This window comes from Lathamus discolor, chromosome W (assembly GCF_037157495.1).
Source record: "Lathamus discolor isolate bLatDis1 chromosome W, bLatDis1.hap1, whole genome shotgun sequence".
Classification (NCBI taxonomy): Eukaryota; Metazoa; Chordata; class Aves; order Psittaciformes; family Psittacidae; genus Lathamus; species Lathamus discolor.
The window spans coordinates 3,953,289-3,963,951 of NC_088908.1; the positions used below are offsets into that span (position 1 = coordinate 3,953,289).

The window sequence follows — 10,663 nt, forward strand, 5'->3', positions numbered from 1 at the left end:
AAGGGCTCAAAGGAGGACAGAGGAAATTGTAGGCCCTTACTTCAGTCCCTGGGAAAGTTATGGAGAAAATCATCCTGGGGCTATCACAAGTCAGATGAAGTACATGAATGGCAAAAGCCAGCATGGATTCACCGGGGCAAATTGTGCTTGACAAGCCTGAACACTTGCTATGAGTAAGGAACCTGTTTGTTTGATGTGGAGTGAGTGGTGGACATTGTCCACCTGGATTTAGAACCATAGAATCATAGAATAGTTAGGGTTGGAAAGGACCTCAAGATCATCTAGTTCCAACCCCCCTGCCATGGGCAGGGACACCTCACACTAAACCATCCCACACAAGGCTTCACCCAACCTGGCCTTGAACACTGCCAGGGATGGAGCACTCACAATCTCCCTGGGCAACCCATTCCAGTGCCTCACCACCCTAACAGGAAAGAATTTCCTCCTTATATCCAATATAAACTTCCCCTATTTAAGTTTTAACCCATTACCCCTCGTCCTGTCACTACAGTCCCTGACGAAGAATCCCTCCCCAGCATCCCTATAGGCCCCCTGCAAGTACTGGAAGGCTTTTGATACGGTTTCCCACAGCCTCCTCCTAGAGAAACCAATGTATTATTTTCTAGACAAATGGTCTGTGTGGTGCGTGGGGAACTGGCTGACAGGCCACACCCAGAGGGTGGTGGTGAATAGCTCCTTTTCAAACTGGTGACCTGTCACAAGTAGGGTCCCCAAGGAATTGATATTGGGCACAATACTGTTCAGTATCTTCATGAGTGATCTGGATGATGGGATCAAGTGTAACGTGACAAAGTTTGCTGATGATACCAAATGGAGGGGGGAAGTGGACACTACAGAAGGGAAAGCCACCCTGCAGGATGATCTTGATAGGCTGGAAGAGTGGGTTAACAAGGACTTCATGAAGATCAACAAGGACAAGTTGTCATGTTTTAAACTGTCAGCCACGCAGTCTCTCTTGCTCACTCCCCACCCCCCCACCCCCCCCCCCGGTTTTCCCTCCCCCCTGCTCCCAGAGGGATGGGGAAGAGAATCAAAAGAATGTAACTCTCATGGGTTGAGATAAGAACAGTCCAGTAACTAAGGTATAACACAAAAACACAACTGCTACCACCAATAATAATAATGATAAGGGAAATAACAAGGGAAGAGAATACAACTGCTTACCACCGACCCACTGATACCCAGCCCGAACCGAGCAGTTCCTAGTTACCCTTCCGGGTAACTGCCCCCAGTTTATATCCTGGGCATGACGTGCTGTGGTATGGAATACCTCTTTGGTTAGTTTGGGTCAGGTGTCCTGTCTCTGCTTCCTCCCAACTTCCCCTCCTCCCTGGCAGAGCATGAGACTCAGAAAGTCCTTGGTCAGAGTGAACATTACTGAGCACCAACTAAAAACATTGGTGTTATCAGCGTTGTTCCCAGGCTGAAAGTCAAAACCACAGCACTGCACCAGCTATTAAGAAGGAGAAAATTGAATGCTACTGCTGAACCCAGGACAGGCCATCCAGCCAATCAGCCAATTCTTTATCCACTGGGTGATCCATCCATGAAATTGATGTCTGTCCAGTTTAGAGACAAGGATGTTGTGCTGGACAGTGACAAAAGCTTTGCACGAGTCCAGGTAGATGACCTCAACTGCTTTGCCCCTATTCATCAGTTCCCTAGCCCCATCATAGAAGGCCACCAAATTGTTCAGGCAGGATTTCCCCTTAGTGATGCCATGTTGACTATCACCAACCACCTCATTTTTTTTGTGTGCCTTAGCATGGTTTCCAGGAAAATCTGCTCCTAGATATTGCCGGGCACACAGGTGAGGCTGACTGGTCTGTAGTTCTCAGGTTCTTGCATTTTCCCCTTCTTGAAAATGGGTGTTATATTTCTCCTTTTTCAGTTGTCGGGAACTTCACCTGACTGCCATGGTTTTTCAAATATGATGGCCAGTGGCTTAGCAACTTCATTCGCCAGCTCCTTCAGGACCCGCAGATGGATTTCATCAGTTCCCACGGACTTGTGCACGTTCAGGTTCGTAATATGATCTCGAACCTGATCCTAAGTGGGCCTAAGGTATTAATTCTCACAGTCCCTCCATTTGTCTTCCAGTACTTGAGTGGAATGGGTAGAGTACTTGCCAGTGAAGACTGAGGCAAAGCCAGAAGAGGAATCACTCATAACCTGTCAAATAACTACTTTTTACATCAAGGAGTGAATTTACTGAGACCTTACCCTTACTCAGTCTGGGTCTCTTACTCAGTTCATGTATGTAGGACGCTGTTCTAGGCATATGCAGAGCCTGATATAGTTGAGGATGTCCCTGCTCACTGCCGTGTGGGGTGGACTCGATGACCTCTGAAGGTCCCTTCCAACCCAAACTATTCTATGATCTACAGCTGCCTTTTCTTTCCATTTTTCCCCAACCTTTTCCCTCTTCCTCCTAGGGAAAGTTCTGGCAAGAATCAAAAAGTGAGCATGCTTTTAAGCACCTCCTCTAAACAATCTCCTGTGATGGTCAACTGCATCAGCCATTTGATCAAATAGTTCTCGAGCAATACTTAAGACAGAACACAGTTTGCTCCTGATCTTTATAATGCCTTTTACTATGCTAGAGCCAAGCCGCCCTCACAAAAAAAGGGCTATAGAGAAACCACAGTACATATGCAAGGAGTCAGTCAATCAGCCTCACGGCTTGTGAAAGAGGTGGAAAAAGACAAGGAGTCTACTAATATAATCTTCAACAATGTGGAAGAGGATGGGAAGAAAAATTGTTCTTGGGTTCCCTCACTAGAAATTAGACATATTAACATTAAGTATAGTCAACTGTACAGAGAAAGCTCCTGGTCTAATATCAATGAAGCCTTCAACACACCTCTCCACCATTTGTAAGATGATACAAGTTATAAAAACATGACAAATAAAGCATTCACTACCCCCAAAGAAAACTGCATGACTGCATTGCTCTTTATTGCAAGACTCTTGACAGAGTTCCTTAATGATCTGACCTTTCCTTCCATTGCAACAGTGATGTCAAAGGCTTCCACTACAATTTTACTCATCTGGAAAGATTTGTAGTCCACTGTTATTTAAAGTGTCCAGGCCAGCAAACGAATGCATAATAAACCATTTCAAAATCTGCTCATAGCAGCAGCCTTTAACGAAAATACATAGCCAAGCATTTACACTAGAATCTGCTAATGCTGATTAAGCCCATTCATGTGCTTTTATTTAGTATTCCCCATACAGAGATCAGTTTAACATGCAATCATGCCAATATTTCTACATATAATGTAGTCCAACAAACTACCTAAAAGACTGTGCTGGTTTTAGCTGGGATCAGGCTGAATTTCTTCATAGCAGCTTGTCCTGAGTTCAGCAGTAGCAGTCATTTTTTCTCCTTCTTAGTAGCTGGTGCAGTGCTGTGGTTTTGACTTTCGGCCTGGGAACAGCGCCGATAACACTGATGCTTTTAGTTACTGCTCAAATGTTTAGTCTGACCAAGGACTTTCTGAGTCTCGTGCTCTGACAGGGAGGAGGGGAAGCTGGGAGGAAGCAGAGACAGGACACCTAACCCAAACTAGCCAAAGAGATATTCCATACCACAGCACGTCATGCCTGGGATGTAACTGGGAGTTACCCGGAAGGGCACTCACTGCCTGGTCAGGCTCATTCGGCTGGTGGTATCATATTCTTTTTCTTTGTTATTTCCCTTATCATTATTATTATTGGTGGTAGCAGGAGGGGGTTGTGTTATACCTTAGTTACTGGACTGTCCTTATCTCAACCCATGGGAGTTACATTCTTTCGATTCTTCTCCCCATCCCTCTGGGAGCGGGGGGGAGGGAAGAAGGGGGGGGGGGGGAGTGTGAGAGAGCGAGACTGCATGGCTGACAAAGTTTAAACCATGACACAGCTAATATGGGGCTATGTTTTGGGTTTGTGCTAGAAATAATGATGATAGTACAGGGATGTTTTATTTATTGCTGAGCAGTGCTTACAAAGAGTCAAGGTGTTTTCTGCTCCTCATACTGCCCTGCCAGCGAGTAGGCTGAGAGTGTGCAAGAAGTTGGGAGGGGACACCCCTGAGACAGCTGACCAAAGGGATATTTCATACCATATGATGTTATGCTCAGCATTTAAAGCTGGGGTAAGAAGACTGTTTGGAGCAATGGCATTTGTCTTCTCCAGTAACTGTTACACACAATGGAGCCCTGCTTTCCTGTAGATGGCATAACACCTGCCTGCTGTTGGGAAGTGGTGAATTAATTGTTTTGCTTTGCTTGTGTGCGCAGCTTTTGCTTTACCTATTAAACTGTCTTTATCTCAATCCATGAGTTTTCTCACTTTTACCCTTCCAATTCTCTCCCCCATCCCGACGCAGGGGGAGTGAGAGAGCAGCTGTGTGGTGCTTAGTTACCAGCCAGGGTTAAACCATGACAGAGACTCACTGCCTCTCATTTATGGGGCACAAAGAGCGTGCATTCAAGAACCTCCTTTACAGATGAACATTGCCTCTAGCACCTATGAACAGGCTGATGTTTACAGCCAAAACACCTGCTCTTGAAAATTTTGAGTAAGGGGCTAGAAAAACATCATGTTCTGAAGCTCATGTACAGCTCAGCTAAAAGGAATCAAGACTGCATTAATCAAGTCAGTAAGGGGATACTCATCTTGGAATGAGATTCAATGTTGGAGTCCTTGCTGGATGCAAAAATTAGTGGGATTTAAGTGACTCACAGGCTTTTGCACAGGCTGGAGATAAAAATCTACTCAAGTATCTTTTCCAATATCTGATGAAATCTAGAGTCACTACCTTTCAGAGACATCTAAATCAGGTCTGTAACACAGAATCAGTTTGAGACAAAGAAATAGTAGTTTTGTTCCCTATCCAATTTCAGTAATAATTAAAAATAATCTCCAAGACTGAGGTTAGTGAGAAAGAGTCTTGCATCCTATCTCCCATTATATAAGGTTAGGCAGATGGGCAATTTATGTACCACAATGCAAGTATATGGACCTGTGATGCTTCTAATACCCATGATTTCTCCCATAACTAAAAGCCCTCACTGCTCCAAACAAGAACAGCGTTTCTTTACAAAAAAACAAAAACCAGAAAACAAACCCCCAAAACACTGTAACATGTAACTAACTGCTTTAGGGGAAAAAAAAAAAAGACAAAACCCCACTGTCCTGGGTTTACCAGCAGCCGTTTTGCTCCTTCTTAGTAACTGGTGCAAGCTCTGTGTTTTGACTTAAAGCTTGGGCAGAGAGCTGATAACACCGATTGTTTTTAATTGTTGCTAAGTAATGTTTATTCTGGCCAAGGACTCTGCGAGTCTCATGCTCTGCCGGGGACGAGGGAGGCGGGGAGGATGCAGAGACAGGACACCTGACCCAAACTAGCCAAAGAGGTATTCCATACCACAGCACGTCATGCCTGGAGAGGTAACTAGGAGTTACCCGGAAGGGCAGGCTCTCTCTCTTCGGGGGGGTCAAACTCGTTCGGCGGTGGTATCGTATTCTCTTGTTATTTTCTCTTATCATTATTATCATTGGCGGTAGCAGTAGTGATTTGTGTTATACCTTAGTTACTGGGCTGTTCTTATCTCAACCCGTGGGAGTTACATTCTCCTGATTCTCCTCCCTATCCCTCGGGGAGTGGGGAGGGTCGGGGGGGGGGAGGTGAGTGGACGACCTGTCTGGATTGGTTTAAACCATGACAGTTCTTTTTGGCGCCCAACGTGGGGCACGAAGGGTTGAGATAACGACAGATCTGACCGGATTAATAGTCACTCCTCACAATGCTGATTTATTGGCTCTCAAAGCTGTTCCTCTGGGTCTCACAGGTTCAGAACTCTGTACATTACATACAGCCGGTATTTGCTGTGGTACTGTTTTTCAAGTGTGGGGCTTGGGCTAAGGTTTTTGTCTCATTGTACTTTATTATAATGACTTGTAATACAATAGAATCATTGATCATGAAACTGATCGGTCTTATGCTCCCAGTGTGGTCACCACCTTTATACTTTGGGAGGTATATAATAAAGGTGCTTAGCAATTTCACATCTTTTTTCTCCTTCTCGGGTGGTCAACCTGTGAAGGAAACATTCTTTTACCCTCCTATCCCCCCTCTCAGACCAGCTACAGCATCATTTGAGAGTTTTGAAGTTCTTGAATGGCCTTTTAATATTGTTGAGACCTGTTTCCTGATTGTGATGGGGATTTCCATGTTGGCCCACATACGGAGTGTGTTTTGCCCACAACCATCTCGTCTGATTTCAAGAGTTAAGCAGAGTCAGGTTTGGGCCTTGTCTGGGGTTAAATGACGATATAGGAGGACCAAGAGATTTTCCCCGGGGCTGGACAGCCATGAGTGGCAGGGTGTGTGGGATAGCATGGGCAAGTATCTAGGTCAGTGGGCTCCTCCAGTACTTTGGAATTTCACCACCGAACAAGTGCAAAATCCAGAAGAATTAGTAAAACACTTAAATGAGGTGTGTGGTCTGTCTGGCCATACCAGAGACGGACAAATCATGGCAACGTGCTGGGGCTTGGCCTATGCTTACAGGGCTTTGTTCAACACTATCCAGCACCTTCAAAAGGAAAAAAATGCCCCTGCATCTGAGGGCAAAGCAACAGTCAGTGCAGCTACTCCAGCTCCAAGTACAGCAGCTACACCACCCCCAGCGACGAGTACAGTCGCTACCCAAACTCTGGCTGCAACAGACAGCACGGCTACCTCAGCTCCAAGCACAGCAGCTACACCACCCCCAGCGACGAGTACAGTCGCTACCCAAACTCTGGCTGCAACAGACAGCACGGCCACCCCAGCTCCAAGCACAGCAGCTACACCACCCTCAGTGACAAGTACAGTAGCTACCCAAACTTTGGCTGCAACAGACAGCACAGCTACCCCAGCTCCAAGCACAGCAGCTACACCACCCCCAGCGACAAGTACAGTTGCTACTCAAACCACAGTGAAAATCACTGCAGCTAAACCAGAGGATCAATTTGTGCCAATATCGGTTGCCCCTGTAAGGAAGAGAAAAAGCAAAAAGGAGGCAAGAAGGGTGAAGCAAGATGAAGAAACAATGTATTCACCACCTGGTCCAGAATCTGAGGAGGAGTCATCATCGCATGATGACGAAGAAGAAGAGGTGACTTCTCGACCTCGGACCTCAACTGAGCTACGGAATATGCGAAAAGATTTTACCCATCAACCAGGGGAGCACATCATCACCTGGTTGCTCCGATGCTGGGACAATGGGGCCGATGGTCATGAACTAGAAGGTAGTGAAGGCAAGCAGCTGGGATCACTTGCTAGAGAAGGGGGAATTGACAAAGCAATTGCAAGAGAGAAAAAGTCCCTCAGTCTTTGGCGGCGGCTCTTGGCAGCTGTGAAAGAAAGGTTTCCATACAAGGATGATGTTATGAGTCGTTCGGCCAAGTGGACTACTTTAGACAAAGGCATCCAGTCTCTGAGGGAATCAGCCATCGTAGAGATGATCTATCACATCAAGCCAAATAATGGGGATGTACCCATAGACCCAGAAGAGCTAGAGGGACTGCAGGGTTGGACGAGGTATCGGTCGGTGCTCGGTTGGGGGGAGTGGGGCGAGTTATCAGTCAGCTGGTGCTGAGGTGTTGTATTCTTTCCTCTTGTTATTTCCTTTATCATTATTATTATTGGTGGTAGCAGCAGTGATTTGTGTTATACCTTAGTTACTAAACTGTTCTTATCTAAACCCATGGGAGTTGCATTCTTTTTGATTCTCCTCTCCGTCCCTCCAGGAGCAGGGGGAGGGCAAGAAGGGGGGGAGTGAGTGAACGAGGTTTGTGGTTGGGTTTAAACCACGACACCCACATTTAAACCAAATTCTCTGGAATTCATATTATTATAGTAAGAAGTTGAAATATGAAAAATCTGTTCATTGTGATATCATTTGATTACATTATTGGTCCACTCCCAGTTTACTTTCATATAATTCACAGAAGTTCATTTCAAATGACATAAAGAGATGACTTACTCCTCTCTCTGCTTCTTTAATACTAATGAAAGCTATGGTCCCAAGACAAAAGCAACACATGCATCAGATGATGTAGCCATAGCTATGGACTTCCTCTCCTCTCCCCCAGTATGGACCAGGGCTGCATCTGACCTGGTGATAGGCTACACTAAAGCCAAAGTTACTGACTTGTGCATGAGTTTGTGTGAAGAAAGGAGGCCAAATTCTACTCAAATCCAAATTTCCTTACCACTCTGCATATTGCATTGTTTTAATGTGTAAGCAAGAAAAGCTGAATCATAGAATCATAGAATAGCTAGGGTTGGAAGGGACTTTAAAGATCATCTAGTTCAAGCACCCTTCCCATGGGCAGGGACACCTTCCAGGTTGCTCAAAGCCCCATCCAACCTGGCTTTAAACACTTCCAGGGGTGCATCATCCACAGCTTCTCTGGGCAACCTGTTTCAGTGCCTCACCACCCTCATAGAAAATAATTTCTTCCTCATGTCTAATTTAAATCTCCCCTTTGTCAGTTTAAAGCCATTCCCCCTTGTCCTGTCACTACATGCCCTTGTAAAAAGTCCTTCTCCAGATTTCTTGTAAGCTCCCTTTAGGTACTGGAAGACTGTTATAAGGTTTCTCCAGAGCCTTCTCTTCTCCAGGCTGAACAAGCCCAACTCTCTCAGCTTGTCTTCATAGGAGAGGTGCTTCAGCCCTCTGATCATTTTCCTGGCCCTCCTCTGGACTTGATTGAGCAGGTCCACATTTCTCTTGTTTTGGGAGCCCCAGAGCTGAATGCACTACTCCAGGTGGGGTCTCACAAGAGCGGAGTAGAGGACGAGAATCACCTCCCTCAACCTCCTTTTGATGCAGCCCAGCATGAGGTCAGCTTTCTGGGCTGCAAATGCATATTGCCAGCTCATGTTGAGCATCTTGTCAATCAACATCCCCAAGTCCTTCTCCTCAGGGCTGCTCTCAATCCATTCTACCCCCAGACTGTAGTTACTCTTGGGATTGCCCTGACCCAGGTGCAGGACCTGGTACTTGGCATTATTGAACTTCATGAGGTTTGTGATGGCCCACCTATTGAGCCTGTCACCGAATCACAGAATTGTTAGGGTTGGAAGGGACCTCTGGAGTTTATCTAGTCCAATCCCCCTGCCAAGGCATGGCCATGTAGAGCAGGTTACACAGGAACATGTCCAGGCAGGTTTCGAATGTCTCCAGAAAGGGAAGCTCCACAACCTCCCTGGGCAGCCTGTTCCAGTGCTCTGCCACCCTTAACGTAAAGAACTTCTTCCTCATGTTGAGGAGAAACTTCTTGTGTTTTAGTTTACGACCACTGCTCCTCATACTTTCACTGGGCGCCACTGAAAAGAGTCTGGCACCATCCTCCTGGCACCCACCTTTGAGATATTTATCTGCATTAATGAGATACCCTCCCAGTCTTCTCTTCTCTAGACTAAACAGGCCCAGCTCTCCCAATCTCTCCTCATAAGAGCTGTCAAGGTCCTTCTGGATGGCATCCCTTCCCTCCAGCATGTCAACTGTAACACATAGCTTGTTGTTGTCAGCAAACATGCTGAGGGTGCACTCAATACCACTGCCCATGTAACCAACACCACTTGGTACCAGTATCCACTTGGACATTGAGCTGTTGACCACAACTGAGTGTGACCATCCAGCTAATTCCTTATCCACCAAGCAGTGCAACCTTCAAGTCCATGGCACTCCAGTTTAGAGACAAGGATGCCATGAGGGACAGTGTCAAATGCTGTCATATTAAAAGGCAAGACAATTTGGCAGAAAATAAACCCCCTTGCATTACACCTGGTCCTCAGATATTAGAGGGGCTGGGTGCAGCTAGGTTTAGATTCTGAGTGATGCCCAATTTACCACTATCAGTCCAGTCGCTTTCGATATATTGAACAATCGTGATTCCATTTGCACTAATAGCGCACTGCACCTTCAGTCTAATCGTGCTCATGAACTAACACAGCCACACTGAAGGATTTGGTCGCGTTCAATGAGAAAACTATAAGTTAGATATTTAAACAGTGCAGTTTATTAAAGCAGTAGATACAGGTTCTTACAGATTGCCGGTGATAAATACACTGTCTGCAAAAGCATTTGCAAATAATAGGTTATACAAATGCGTGATAAAGTTATGAATAACACAGCCTGGCTTTAAAATATAAAAGTAAAAAGTGAAAAGTAACTCTATATAGAGATTCCTGATTTTTCCTGGGAAGCACTTAATACAGTGCAAGTCTTACCCAAAGGAGTACCTATAGGGGAGGAAGAAAGGTACAGCCCGTTGACCAGTCCCAGGAGTCAAGGGTAATTTGCTGATGGAATTTTCCTCGACTTGTCCATGATGATGTCTTCCCTAATATTCCCCCTTTGTTGGGCCATTTTATACTATTTTTCACCTTCAAGGTGGAGCTTGAGTGATTCTGGTCATATATACCTTTATTATTATTGGTGTAAAATACCACAAAGAATGGTGTATATACCACAAAGAATTCAAAGAGCATGTTCAAAGAGTGGTGATCTCACTTTGGAGGCAGGTAGCATTGGAGATGGAGGTGTGTTTTTGTATTATAACGTATTAAAATGCATTATAATGAAGCAAAGTTTGCACA

The 10,663-nt window shown here is 45.4% G+C and overlaps 1 long non-coding RNA gene across 1 annotated transcript; it reads left to right on the forward strand.

The window, feature by feature from the left end:
* Nucleotides 1-1,946: 1,946 nt before the first annotated feature.
* Nucleotides 1,947-2,957, forward strand: LOC136004403 (uncharacterized). Its single transcript, XR_010608445.1, has 2 exons — nucleotides 1,947-2,043; nucleotides 2,122-2,957. It is a non-coding gene; the product is annotated as an uncharacterized LOC136004403 (long non-coding RNA).
* Nucleotides 2,958-10,663: the final 7,706 nt, after the last annotated feature.